The 14,317-nt window shown below is 42.2% G+C and overlaps 1 protein-coding gene across 1 annotated transcript in view; it reads left to right on the forward strand.

Annotated features, from left to right (window-relative positions):
* Elovl7 (ELOVL fatty acid elongase 7) overlaps positions 1 to 14,317 on the forward strand; it is a 69,327-nt gene that overhangs the window by 24,949 nt on the left and 30,061 nt on the right. The gene's annotated exons all lie outside the window — the stretch shown is intronic.

The following is a 14,317-nucleotide window of genomic DNA, read 5'->3' on the forward strand; positions in this document are numbered from 1 at the left end:
GGCGTGGGAAGAGGATGGGGGGTGGGGTGGAGCTGGTGTGGAATAGCTTACTGAAGGGGAAAATATTTTTACACACCAGAGAGTAGTGCATTTGTGGAAGTTCGAATGGGCAAAATGGAGTCAGAAAATGGAGCTGAGAACGCTGACTTGATGCTACGCATTCCACGGAGACATTAGAATCTCCTGAAAGGGACACAAAGGATGGTGGCAGAAGGGTTTGGGGTTTTGTTTTGCTTTGTTGTTTCCTTTTGTTTTTCCTGGCTATAAGGTTGACCCTAAACGTGGCTTCCAGGGCTGTGACAGTAGAGGTGGGATTCCCCAGGCTGAAAGGCAGGAGTGCACCTTGTGAGCAGAGACTCTGGTTTGTTTGCATTGAGGACTCAGGAGAGAGCACTCACCCAAGAGAGGCCAGAGTCCTGTGTTGTAGTGGTCCAGTTGGCAGAGAGCAACAGGAAAGATGTATCAAAGGAAACTTAAGGCAGGGAAACCTGTGGCAATGGTGGGCCAAGGCCCATGAGCCAGGGACACAGTAGGAGAGATGGGTTCACCTTAGGACTGCTGGGTTTCTGGGGATCAGGAAATGCCTGCCTTGTAATGATGTCTGGCAGGCAGAGCAGGCAGAGACAATAACCCTGACGTGAGCAAAATGTCAGGGTTTATAGGATTGATTTAGGAGTTACTGCCATAGTACTAGACGTGACTGTAATAAGCTAGGCGTGTTGGCTCAGACCTGCAATTCTAGTACAGGGGAGGCTGGGTTACAGAATGAGACTCTGTCTCAAACAAACAAACAAACAAACAAACAAACAAACACCAACAAACCACAACCAATGGAATAAATAACCACATGGATAATTCAAGAGAAATATAGAGATCCAATCATTGAGGTAGTCCATTCTCCACATCCAATGCATGAATATAAAGAAGCCTCTGAAGGGCCCAGGAAAGGCAGAAGAATGGAAACATGCATGAGCACAGTCACAGAACGACATGATCAGGGCTGGAGAAAGGAGAGGCCCGGCCAGAAGAATGGAAATCAGGACAGATAAGAACTCCTGAGGGGTCAGTAGATAGCATACTTAGAGCATGCCTACATCCAACTTCTAGCATAGGAATAATTAAATAAGTAAATAAACACAATTAAAAACAAAACTCAGAGGAAACCTTTGAATGCAGAAAAGGCAGATGGTTATCTGCAGGACTGACGTGCCTCCTCTCTTTAGGCATCCTCTGAGTGGATCTGAAAGGTGTTGGTATCACCTTCAACAGGGCACGCAGCTCAAACGTTTTAAAGTCCCTTGGGTTGATGTTGACATGAGATGTATAACATGTATGAGCCCACCCTACCTAAGGCTAAAGGACTCTGTTCCTACATTTAATGTGGGGGAATCATAATGTCTATACTTCAATTACAGGTCGGAAAAAAGTAAATATTGCCCACATTAGGAAAATACAGAAGAGAAAGGTAAAGTACACTGATGGGACTGTAATTTCATGTAATTGGTAGTCTGAGACAATGGGCTACTCGAAGTTCCGGGAGACAGAGATGAGATGTTCTGTCCTCCATCTTTATTAGTGTGGTAGCAAATACTCGGGAATTTACCAGATGATGGGCAGCTCCACGGGTAGCTACGCTGTAAAGGCATTCTTAAGTAAGCTCTGTGGTTGATCAATGTTGATCTTTTCACAGCATGTCGTTCTCTTAAAATGCTCACATGATCATCCGGTTCTATGTTTATCCAAGTTAGTGATGGGCGGTGTACAGAGGGAGAGGACACTCTGGGTGCATTCTGACTGGCCGAATTCAGCAGCCTTGGCAACGTTGTCTCTTTCTGTTTACCGTCCAAGCAGAACCACACGAAATGTTCAGGGAACTTATAGCAGCAGGAGTAGAGCATGCTGCTGCTTCTCCACCAGCAGAAGGGTGGGACCTCAGGACCTTTCTGTGTTCTTAGGAAGTGATCGCCAGTGTTGGAACTAGCCTGGAACCTGCAGCAAACGATGCACACTCTGATCTCTGTCTTTACTGTACACACATAAGGTGAACCGTGCCTTCCTTCCAACTATGAGGATTTCGTTAAATAATGACTCTGAAGAATAAAATGCAGATAATCCCAAAGTTTTAGGGGAAAAGAAGGGGAGGACAACAAACATTAATGAAAACATTCCTCACATTTTTGAGAATCAAATCTCATTAAAGAAAAAGCTCTTGAGGAGATCAAGCGCAGCTTAGTAAAGGGCAGGTCCACAAATAGATGTGATTAATCAACAGAACGGCGAAAAACTGGCCTTGCTATGTGTGCTGGTTTTGTTTTTTGTTTTTTTTCTCAGAAGGGAATATGCCTTTTTTTTTTTCAACTTCAGACTTAAATTTGAAGTGGGGAAAATCAGGCCTTCATGTCAACAAAGGCAGCAAAGTGGTTGTCAACTGTGATCTTTTGACTTATTGATTGACAGAACATGTGGACATTTATTCCTTGGCCCACCTTCTTCAGCTTAGCACTGTACATTACATACATTCAATTAAAGTATCTTTTCCACCATTCCTGTAAAGAGGCAACACCGTATGTCCATAAGTAAAGTGCCCTTTAACGATATGAAATAAGAAGTTCATGCAGAAGTGAAACAAGGTGGTGTGTGTGTGTGTGTGTGTGTGTGTGTGTGTTTGCACACATGAGTGCTCGTGTGTCTATGGGTACATGTGTCTGTGCATGTGTGCATTCATGCCTCTGTCTCGTCTGTCTGTCTGTGCGTCTGCATGTCTGTCCATATGTATGTACAGATGTTGGCCAGAAGTTGATATTAGGTGTCTTCATCAATCAAATTTCATTTTGTGGTTTGAGACACTGAATCTGGAGTTCAGCTAGGCAGCCTTGCCAGGTAACTCCAGAGAGCCTGCTGTCCATTTTCCCAGTGACGGGACTCTAGGCATGTGCCACTGTCACCAGTGTGAGAATCTAAACTTAGGTCCTTGTGCTTCTACAGTAAATGTTACCAACTGAGCCATCCCAGCCGCCCTGAAATCAAATACTTAACAATTAGTGTGGCACGGATGCCTATCTTGTCTTATCAGATGGCAGCCCAGAAAACTGACCCCACTATTCTGCATGAGACTGGCATGGCGGAAATGGCTATAATGTGCTGTAGGATTGTATATTTACGTAATTGCATATTTGATTCAGCTGAATAGTTGCATCTATGTAATGGGTTAACAATCCTTTACTTTAAACAGAAAACATTTTCTGATGTCCTAAGTTCCACACAAAGGTCCTCTAAGACGTATAGATAGACAGATGTTAAGCAGTGGGCTGTAAAAAGCCTTTAATAAATAGATGAACCCACCATCACTATATTGAGAAACCTTAAGCATGTGAGGGTCTTTACCTATCAGTGGAAGACAAAAGTATGTGTTAAATATTGAGAAAGAATCCAAATTGTATTACCCTAGGCTGGACCAGCCTGTTCCTGTAGGCCCTGATCATGATCAGAAATGCATTATTTCATTTTCTTAAATACTCCAAACATTCACTTAAACATCCATATGTGTTTAGTGTTATCTTGAAAAAGAAAGCAACAGTGATAATAGCTCTCATAAACTACTCCAAATCTAAATAATAGTGCAGAATTACCCATGTGAGGCAAATGAAACCCTGCAAATAGGACTTTTTTCAAGAACCTCAGAAAGATGATGAACATTAGGTAGACCAAAATCTCCAGGTGGAAGACATCCCCTGGATTATCTGGAGGCTCTGATAAAGGTTTTATTTATTTATTTATTTATCTATTTATTTATATTTTTATTTCATGTACATAACTATTTCACGGGCATGTATGCATGTGCATACCTGGGGTCTAAGGAAATCTGGAAGCCCTGGAAATGGAGTCATCAGTGGTTGTGAACCACCATGTAGCTAGTCCTGGGGAATTGAACGAGGGTCCTCTGTGAGAGCAGCCAGTGCACTTAATGGCTGAGCTATGATTCTAGCCCTCTTCCTTCTGTTTTGCTGAAGGCCTGTTTCTGTAAGCAAGATCCTCTAGCTAAACATGCTTGCCTCCATCAAGGGCTAAGTAAATCATTGTTTGGATCTTGTCTAGGAAATGAAATGCCTGTCATTCTTTGAATTCTAAACAACTGAAGCATGATTTCATTTTAGAATCGCTGCTAATGATAGGCCGCGCTCCGGTGCTGAGATTAAACTTGGTCATGGCTCGTAATGAGCAGTTATGGTCAAGGGAACTCACTTGAGATTCCAATTCCCCTGTTTTCCTATCTTACTTTTACCACCAATAAAATCAGCATGTTAATCATAGGCACACACACTTACCTGTGCAACTCCGTTGCTCCTGGTCTATCCAGGGTGCCCAGGATGATTTTGTGCTTGAAATAAATCATTTACTTTACCACCTTCCTCCCACTTCTCCCTACAAATGTCTTGAGAAATACAATATAAAATGGGGAACACCCCGGAGGTCAATTGAGCTAAGTATTGGGTGCAAATCGTTCATAATTGTGCTGGTTTCAGCTGAAGAGCCTAAGGGCCCCTGCAGTCCAAAACCTTCCTTCAGGGTAGCAACTCTTCCAGTAAGAACAGATTACTTTCAGACCTCCCCTGCATCGCCAACAAACACCAGCATTTTCTTTTCATTATTGAATAGGATTCCCTTGATTCTACTGCAGTTTGTCCATTTATACACTGAGGAACATGTCAGTGGTTTCTAGTTAAGGGTGATTATCAATAAAGTTGGCCTAAGAAGTTACATTCAGGGTTTTATATGTGAATACAAGGGTTCATTCCGTTTCAGGTAATACCTAGGAGTAAGTAAGGTTATTAGGCAGTATGCTCAGTATATGGGACTTCGATTGTTATTGTTCTAATAAACGAGGATAATTGATACCTCTGCTTTTATGGGAAAGGTCTTTCTGTCACGGGCTCCTGAGGTCTGTGCTGCCACGCCCAGCTTGATAATTGATAATCCTAATAATATTAAGTCTCTCAATCCATGAACATAGTATAATTTTTACTCACTTAAGTCTCTGACTTTTCTCACAGATGCGCACACTTTTTTCCCTTTACATAAGTTTGTCAACCACAGTTGGGCTTGCAATTGTTACATAGCACTAACTTTCTCAGTATATATTGTAAGTGTATATTATGTATTTGAGCGTGGATTCCTTTCCTTCTGTTGAACTCTGCACTTGGAAGGATGAGTCCTCTATGTATAGGATGTTCTTGCCCTGTTTGGAGCTTTGTGAGGTTGCTTTCAGGCTTATTGATTCCATCTGGCTATTCCACTGCCTTCTACACCAGGTGAGCACTCATTAGCCATGACCACTTTATTTCTCAATTCTTCCTAATTCAATAGCGATGCTCTGCTCCCGCAATTCTTACATTAGTTCTGTTCCCTACTCCATTTTCTTCTTTAAAACATTAGTCTATGAACACATGCTTTTAACACCAAGTACTTACAGAGAGTTTCATTGCTTTAGTTACATCACATTTTCATCGTAGGCTGGGGTCTCTCTCTCTCTCTCTCTCTCTCTCTCTCTCTCTCCCTCTGTGTGTGTGTGTGTGTGTGTGTGTGTGTGTGTGTGTGTTCCCATGGATGTATTTTATGCAGAGTATCAGGCAGGCAGACCATGTAGCCCAGTAACCCAGACTCCACTGGAACAAAAGATCCTCCTGCCTCAGATTTCCCAAGTGCTGGGATTACAGCTCCATACCATGTCATCATGCCTAGCTTTTGCCGATTCTTCATTTTTAGTGTCCTTTCTTTACCTCTTACCCCTGGGTCTATTTGTAAAATTTTCCATTTTTTTCCTCTCTTGTGGGTGCCTGGGTAGCTCTGGTCACACCGTCTACTTGCCGTATAGATGTTTTGTATTTCCTTTCCCACAACATTTTGAGCCTAGTCTTCCCCCACCCTCCACTCACTCAGTGTTGTTTGAGAACAGTTTACACTTAATTTTTAAGTATGAGCAATGAAACTCTGTAAGTACTTGGCATTAAAAGCACGTATTCATAGACTAATGTTTTAAAACAGCTTATACTTTAATATTTTCAGTTTATACTCAGTTCTTTTTCTATCGAAGTTTTAGTTTCAAAGTACTCACTTACTCCAACTAATGATTAAATCATTTTCTTTCCAGCACCTAGCCAACTTAAACTATATCTAATAATCCAGTCTTTATGCGGTTGACCGAGTCATGTTGTTGTGTCCAACAGTTTTGGTGAGGTGAAGGCCTGAGTGCATGATGGCTTTAGGATAGAGTGAGATCTTGGGGAGAGAAAACAGAACTAAAGAGACCTGACTGAAGGTGGTTTGGAAGGTGAAACAAAGGGAGGTAGCTAAGGAGGACGGCGTGTGAACTGGGTTCTCCTTCTTTGGTTACTTCTATGAAATGTTGTGTTTGTGTGTCCTTTAATCATTTCAGTGAATTAATTCTTCAGTATGTGGAGGCATTTAGATGTTAACCTATAACTTTTGATGGCTGCTTCCTTGCGTTTGTCCCTGGATTCTCTTCCTGTTTCTCAAACATGGGTGTTCCCTAGGGTGCTGTCCTCGGCCCCGTCCCCTCCTATGGCATTTCTCAAGAGACTTGTACTGTTCCCGGGTTAATTATCACCTCTTGCCGTAATTAAGCATGGCTTGAATACTAGGTTCTGATGCTGTTTTTTTTTTTTTCCCTCTTAAGTCCAATGAACATATTCACTTGGTATATGAGTTTTGTAGGATTGCTCAAACAGAATTCCATGAATTGGATGGCTTAAACAACAAAACTGTATTACCTCGTGGTTCTGAATATTAGAAGTCAGAGATCAAGGGGTATACAGTGTTCTCTCTGAAGTGTGTGGTGTGTGTGTGTGTGTGTGTGTGTGTGTGTGTGTGTGTGTGTATGTGTGTGTGTGTGTGAGGGGGTCTATTCCAGACCTTTGTCTTGGCTTGGAGGTGGTCAACTTTGTGCTTCTATTTCAGTTACCCTGTGTGTTTATCCATGCCTGGATTTCCCCCTTCTATAAAGATTCAAGTCATAATAGATTTGGAGCCAGTCTCATGACTTATTTATTTATTTATTTATTTATTGGGCTGGGGTGTGTATTACCACACAGCACAGAGACCAACTAATAGGAGTTATTTTTTTTCTTCCACCCATCATGTGATCGTAGGGATTGAACCCAGGTCCTTAGGCTGAGCAGCAGCTCTCTTTACTTGCTGCGCCGTCTCACTGTGACTTCATCTTTAACTTCATTATGTTTATAAAGACCCTCTGTTGCACTGAAGTCACACTCTTCAGTACTGGAGCCAGGGGCTAACCTATTAATCTTAAGGGTGCACGATTTAATACACTTAGCTATTCACTCGTACCACGGATATTTTCTGCTCCCTGACAGGTATCAATCTACACACTGGGAATACAAAGATCCCGAGGCCTAGACTCTTCCTTCCCTCTTGATAAATGGGACAGATAAGAATTAAAAACACAAGAGTTTGCGACAGGGTGCAGTATGTCCTGTCTTAGATGAGGACTGCCATTACAATGTGACTTAGTAGGAAAGCTATCCCTGTCTGGCTAGCTCAGGGACACATCACAGAGGAAGAAGGGCCTCTAGACCGCATCTTTCCCAATCCAATCCAATCCTGTTTACCCTGCTTCTAAACCACACCCTCAGTTTCCCAGCCCTAGATCCCACCAGCCAGTTAATCTCTCCAAATCTCCCACTGACGGACAGATTCCCAACTTGAAAAACCTGTAATGACTGCTCCTTGTCAACAGAACTCAGGCTAATAAAATTCTTTAGCCTGGCTTCCTTGGCTTCCTGCATGGTCAAGTAAGTACCACTGGAGCTCACCTTTTCTGTCGAGATCTTTCTTTAGTCCATAACCTTGTGAGTTACCCAGGTCTTAACAGTTAGTCTACAAACATACTCAGGCTTTTTTTATGTTATGTGGTCAGAACTTTTGTTCGTTTTTCACTCTATCATTAATGCTAAAATAGTGCATGGCATATAACAGATACTTAAAAATGTTGGTTGATTCCTGGTTCCCCAACCCCTTGGAGGTCTGCCTGCTTGCACGGTCTTCCTCCCCTCTCTCCCAGGTGTGAGCCTTTCTTTTTACCTATTGAATTCTTGTCCTTAAGGCTCACATCGTATACTCCCTCTTCTCTTCTGGGCCTTCCTTCTGGGTCAGGCGCATCTGACAGGTGTGTTACACCCACAAGGTTTTCTTGTTCCATAGGAACTCTTTGCTTGGCCTCCTTTGCATCATAGAAACCTAAGCAGACAGACGTCTTTTCCAGCAGATTGGAAGCTGCTTAAATTTAGGAACCATATTTTAAGAATGAGATTGCATTCTCCACAGCAGTTTTTTTTTCTTTTTTTACAAAACATATAGACACATAGATGTTCAGAGATAATTCTGTTAGAAGGGGAAAGTGCAGGGGAGAGAACTTTTACATTCACCTGAAAGCAATTGAAGTGGGCATCTGCCCTGCCTTGTTTTATTTTTTCCCCCGAGGTTACAGGATTTACAAACTTATCTCACAGTTATCCACTGAGCACCTGGTTAATTCAATACCGTACTAGCACTGGATCATGAGTAAGATTTAAATTGTCTTTGCAGTAATTAGCAATTCTTCTGATGACTTCGTCTGATTGGTTCCAGGGGGCACAGTGTTTAGGATACTTTCTAATTCTCAAACTTCACTTACCCCATTACTAGAAAGACTTCACTTGCTGATGTTGCTTGCAGAAAGGGTCTGTGAACTGCGCTTCTCTGTGGCACTTACTGCTACGGTTACACCCGCTTGTGAGTTGAACAGGTCCAGTTTGCCTCATCTCTCTCCGCTTATAGGAAACAAATGTGGCACCAGAAATAATGACTTTCATTTGTCAACTTATATGGGAGGGCCTCTCTGTTGTCATGAGTGCCCAGAAACAGTTCAGCAGCACGATATTCAGTATTGTGCTAAAGTACTAAGTCAGCAAAATCCTATTTCCTACTGGTGTCTCCGCCTCCTGTATATTTAACATGTTGTCACGTTTGCACAGTGAAGTTAAATGAACTTTGAAGCCAAAATGGCTGTCTCATTGCTCCGACTCAACCCATGATTGGGCCATAGGTCTTGAACCAGACAGAAATGTGATCTGAATTAGTCTGGTAGGTCATGCACACATGTCATCTCTCCTAGAGGATTCAATTCTTCGTAAGGCCTTCAAATAAGGAGGAAGGAGGCAGTAAGCATTGAGATGAAAGAATAGAAGGAAGACATAGAAAACATATTAGTTCCGAATCCGGATTGGTATAGAAACTCCAACCCTTCCTTTTGAAAGGCAAGCCTGGGATGTTCATACCACATTAATAGGTATCCTGTGTCATTGCTATTGGGGGTAGGGCACACCCATTGTATTTATGTAGGCTAGGTTCCAAACAGAGCATCTTCAGCCCAGGGCACTCATAAAATGACAATTGCAAGTGTTAGACCGCCCTGTGTTTATAGATTTACAGTGCGGCATCTGTTCCAAAGAGACTTCGGCGTAGATAAGTATAAACAGAAGATACACAGAAGTCACTGGAAAGGTCTTACATGGTGCTGCAGAGTAACTTATTTGCATCTTTCACTTACTAACTTATTTATCATGCTATGTTTAAACCGAAATCAAAATCCTTTTGCCAGGAACATGCCCGAAGCAAGAAGGGTAGCAAGCACTTGGGTGGGCTCAGGCTTTGGACTTTCATTTACATGAGAACATGCGATGCTTGGGCAGTCTTCCAAGCTACAGTTATGCTCTACATTGTTTCTCTAGATTAGGCTCTCCTCTGTCCCTGTGGGTGACCATTCTATTTCAGGACCCTACTTCTTCTTCCCTGAGGGTGTGTGTGTGTGTGTGTGTGTGTTGTGATGACACAGAATCTCCCTAAGCAGCACACTCTAGCCTTGACTCGAATCCCCTCTCAGCTCCCCAAGTGCTAGGATTACATGCATGCATTGCTGTACCTTGGCTAGGTGCTAGCCTATGAGACTTTTACGAAATGGGTCATTTGAGAGCCTTCTTGGAGATCATGCAAAAGGCTTTTAGACTATCAAAAAGAAATACTAGTTAGGTATGGTTCAGTCCCAGCAGTCTCGAGCCTGGGCGAGGGCTGGAGGAGCATGAAATGAGAGTCATCTACGTAGGGAGACCTTGTAAAAGAAAGGAAGGAAAAGATGAGGGAGGGAGAGTCCGTCTTCTCGTCTTCTCGTAGTATGCGGGAATGGCTACCCCCTCGTCTCTTCCGTTAAAAGCAACAGCTCAGCTCTTTTCTCACTCACAAGAAGTGCCCTGTGTTTGGATGCCTTGTTCTGTGAGAGATCATATTCCCTCCTGGGTTTAGGTATTTACAGTTGATTGCTCTGTTACTTATGGCAAGTGATATCCCTTGACTCAGTGGCATTTTCGTTTGAAAAATAGGTTAGATGATTAATTATTTTTATTGATATTTGACTCGGTTGTGTTTCTGTTTGCCTGAACAACCACACACACAATCTAGTTTTCTGAAATGTACTGAGAGCTGAGGTGTAGTCATGACTTTTCTCTCACAAGTGATTGAGAACCTCACATTTCACCCCTAAAGGGACAGTTTCCTTATTCTGTGGATGTGGACGTGGTGCCCACAGCCCTCCTGTCTCACAGGAACTCTCGTGAGTCATCAGATTAATCTCACCCAGAATCAGTGATGCCTCCTATTCCACCTGGATTCCAATGCCTTCCACATCCAGGTGACTTTTATTAACTAAATCCTGTCATGATTTGTGCTTGATTCTAAATGGACCAAACCTCTGACTCAGGGATTCTGAATCGTTCATGTCCAGGAACCACCAACATAAATGTAGAATACGCATAAGGTACTTTGGCCTACCCTGCAAAATTTTCCCTGACATCTGTCATAATGCCTCCTTTCAGTTCTAGTTTAATTTGTTTGAATCTTTTCACTATAGCAAAAGGTTTTGTACCTTTTAACTTTTCATACAACTTGTCTTTCTAGTTCTCATTGTATTTTGTTACTCAAGTGGAGACATTCCCCTCATTTCTAAGATGATCTGTGTTACTTCATTCTCCATATTTTGGACCTCATTTTTAATTATTATTGTTTTTTATCGTATCTTTGTCCCCAAGTTCCTTGATGTAGAACATTCGTTTTTTTTAACTTTTGTTGAGAATTTCATATATGAGTACTGTATTTACACCATTGCTACCTCTCCTTCTTCCCCCCTCAATTCTTTCCATTTCTCCCCCCCACTCCCTCACAAACTTGTGGTTTCTTCTTTAAGTGTGATGGTTACATTTTATTGGACACAATTCTTCAATTCAAATGCAGGCATCTGTTACCACAACATTTTGTATTAGGTACTTTTCTCACTGCTGTGACCAAACACCTGACAACACAATTTAAAGGGGGTGGTTTATTGCGGATGGAATACAGTCCTTCATGGTGGGATAGGCTTGGTGTAAGTGATTTATGGTAGCAGGATCATAGGGTCCTTGGTTAGCTATCCTATGGGTCAGTCACAAATCAGAGAGTGATTCCCAATAACTCATTTCTTCCAATTAGACCCCACCTCCACAGTGATTCCACAGCCTCTAAAGCAGCATGACTATGGGGGGGGGGGGCATCTGATCAAACACAGGATCCTGTGGCAGGCATTTCACACTCAGAGTCTAACAAGTCTCTACTTAGAATTGCTATGCCCCTAAGTTTTGTTTCTGTTTCCTTTGTCTCAGTGTGGTTTCCAGTTCCGTTCTGATTTCCTTTAGTCCTATTCACGGTTCAGGAATAGGCTGTTGTCTTTCTACATATGCGTGACTCTTCTGGGTCTCCTTCAGCTGTTGATTTCTAGGTTCATAGCCTTGTGGTTGGAAAAGAGACTTGATATGGTTTCAGTCTTCTTAAATTTCTTACCCTTGTTCTGTGATCCTGTGTTCTGGTCTATCCTGGAGGGTATTCTGTTTGCCCGAGAACAATGTGCATTGTGCTGTTGGTTACAAGTCCTTTTGTTTTAATTTTCTGTCTGGGTGATCGATGTGTTATTCAAAAGGGTAGATTGGAATCTTCTGCTATTTTTGTATTGCAGTCCATGTTTCCCTTTAAATCTGCTGGTATTTGCTTTCTGTATTTAGTGCTGAGGTGTTATTTGCATCTCTCTTACCCTCTCCTCCCCCACTCATGTGTGGTACTCAACATAGAACCCAGGACCTCACATGTAGAATCTTTATTAAGATTCTGCCCCACTCAGCCTTTCTTATATCTTTATGATGAACTTGACCCTTTATCTTCTTGACCCCTTTATATCTCATGACAAGTTTTACTTAGAGTCCATTTTGTCTGGCAGAAGAACGTAGGTTTTATTTTTTTCCTTTAGCTTATTTTGTATTTGCTGAGGGTGATAGATACTTTCCACAGTGAGCATCTCTCTTGAAATCCCAGCAAGTTATGAGAAGTATATGCAGGGCTAAGGTAATGGGGGAGGAGCCTTGTATTTGCACCGTGCTGGGCTGGAGAGATGACTCAGTGATTAAGAGTGCTGGCTGCTCTGACAGAATATCCAGGTTCAATCCCCAGAATCTCCATAGTAACTTATAACTGAAAAAACATTGAAGTTAATCTGTAAGGAAAAACACACATGATTTTGAACAACTTCACACTAAACAAGCACATGGCTGCTAAGCTGCTTTAGTCTGGTGAAGGCACACTAGATGGTGATCTAGATAATTACTGTAAACCTTGGACACTTTTGTTCACCAGGGAAACATTTGATAATTGTTGTAGATGTCTCAACCACAGAGTAGGGTTTCCTGACATCTAGTAGAGAGAAGCCAGGTTGTCTCAAATCGCCCATAATGCTCATGTTAGGTCCCCATGACTAGGAAATATTTGACTCAAAATGTCAGCACTGTCAAGTTGGAGAAATCTTGCTTCAAATGTGCTAGGAGTAGTCATCATTCACATTCTAAGTTCCTGATCTTTCCAGATCTTTGGGAAGGAAAAAGCTGAAGCCCCCAGATCTTGTCTGTCCAATGTACAGACCTCTTTGGAGTTTTGTTTCTGCTTCAGTGGAGAGTCTCCAGCCAACAGTAGAACACTCCAAACATACAGGTTAATATCCAGGCGAAACTTCCCTTGCAGCCTTCTAGAGGCTTTTCCTTCACCAAGATGGGGGTGGGGTGGGGTGGAGTTGAGGGTTTAGATTTCATCTGATTTCCCAGAATCAAAACTCCTAGGAAGTGCTGGAGCCCCTCACGTGTGCATGGGAACACTTTCCCGCCCACTGCCCAGTGTCGACTGCTTGCTTCTTGACCCTTTCTCAGAAGCCCGGCACAGCTTGTCGACTCCTTGCAGTCTCAGTGCTCCTCCAGCCCTCTGTACTCTTAGCACCTTCTTCTTTCCTTCCTTTTCCATGGCTAATTTGCTAGTCTTCTCTTCAGCTTCTGAGATTTGGGTCTTAGAAGGGCCTTTCCCACATCGAGGTTTTGCAATCTCAGTTGCTGTCATCTTTCTGTCCATTCGGAGTTCGAATTTGTATGAATAATGAGAGATTCAGGGAGCTTTTGATCGCTGTCTTTTTGTTTCCTAATGCCTATCCAGCTGTATCATCATTTGAGTGGACATTAGTGTCTCATTATTTAGTGTCCCCTGATTTGAGATGTCACCTGTTTCACATGCTGCATGCCTTATTTTATTTCTGTAATTACACACATGAAATAACTTTGTTTTATACTGCCAGGAAGAAGTCAGATTTCCTATGGTAAACTTAGAAGAGTTCTTTTGTGCGTGCAACAAAATATGTATAATGCAAAATTTACCTTTTCAACTAAGTTCAGTAGCGGGGAGCACACTGACACTGTTGTATGATCATCCGCCTCTAGAGCATTTCCAATCTTCTCTCACCAGATGGTTTTGATTCACTATACCATTAATTTATGATGCATCTTCCATTTGTAGGTTATACGTTGATTCCAGAGATTTTAAAGTGTGGGAGAGCATACCTCTCAGGATTATCAGCATACATTTTTAAAGTCTCAAATGTACTTGACGTATTTCTGAGTATTCCATTGATTTGTCTCTGTCAGTGTCCTCCTGCCTAAGATCCTAAGGACGCATAGTGTCTTGTCACATGTAGCAGGGCTGGTTGTCTCCACTGGACATCTTTTTTTTTTTTTTTTTTTTTTTTATAAATGGGTTTTTTTGTTTTTTTTTTGGTTCTTGTTTTCGGAGCTGGGGACCGAACCCAGGGCCTTGCGCTTCCTAGGCAAGCGCTCTACCACTGAGCTAAATCCCC

The sequence above is a fragment of the Rattus norvegicus genome, chromosome 2 (assembly GCF_036323735.1).
Source record: "Rattus norvegicus strain BN/NHsdMcwi chromosome 2, GRCr8, whole genome shotgun sequence".
Lineage (NCBI taxonomy): Eukaryota > Metazoa > Chordata > Mammalia > Rodentia > Muridae > Rattus > Rattus norvegicus.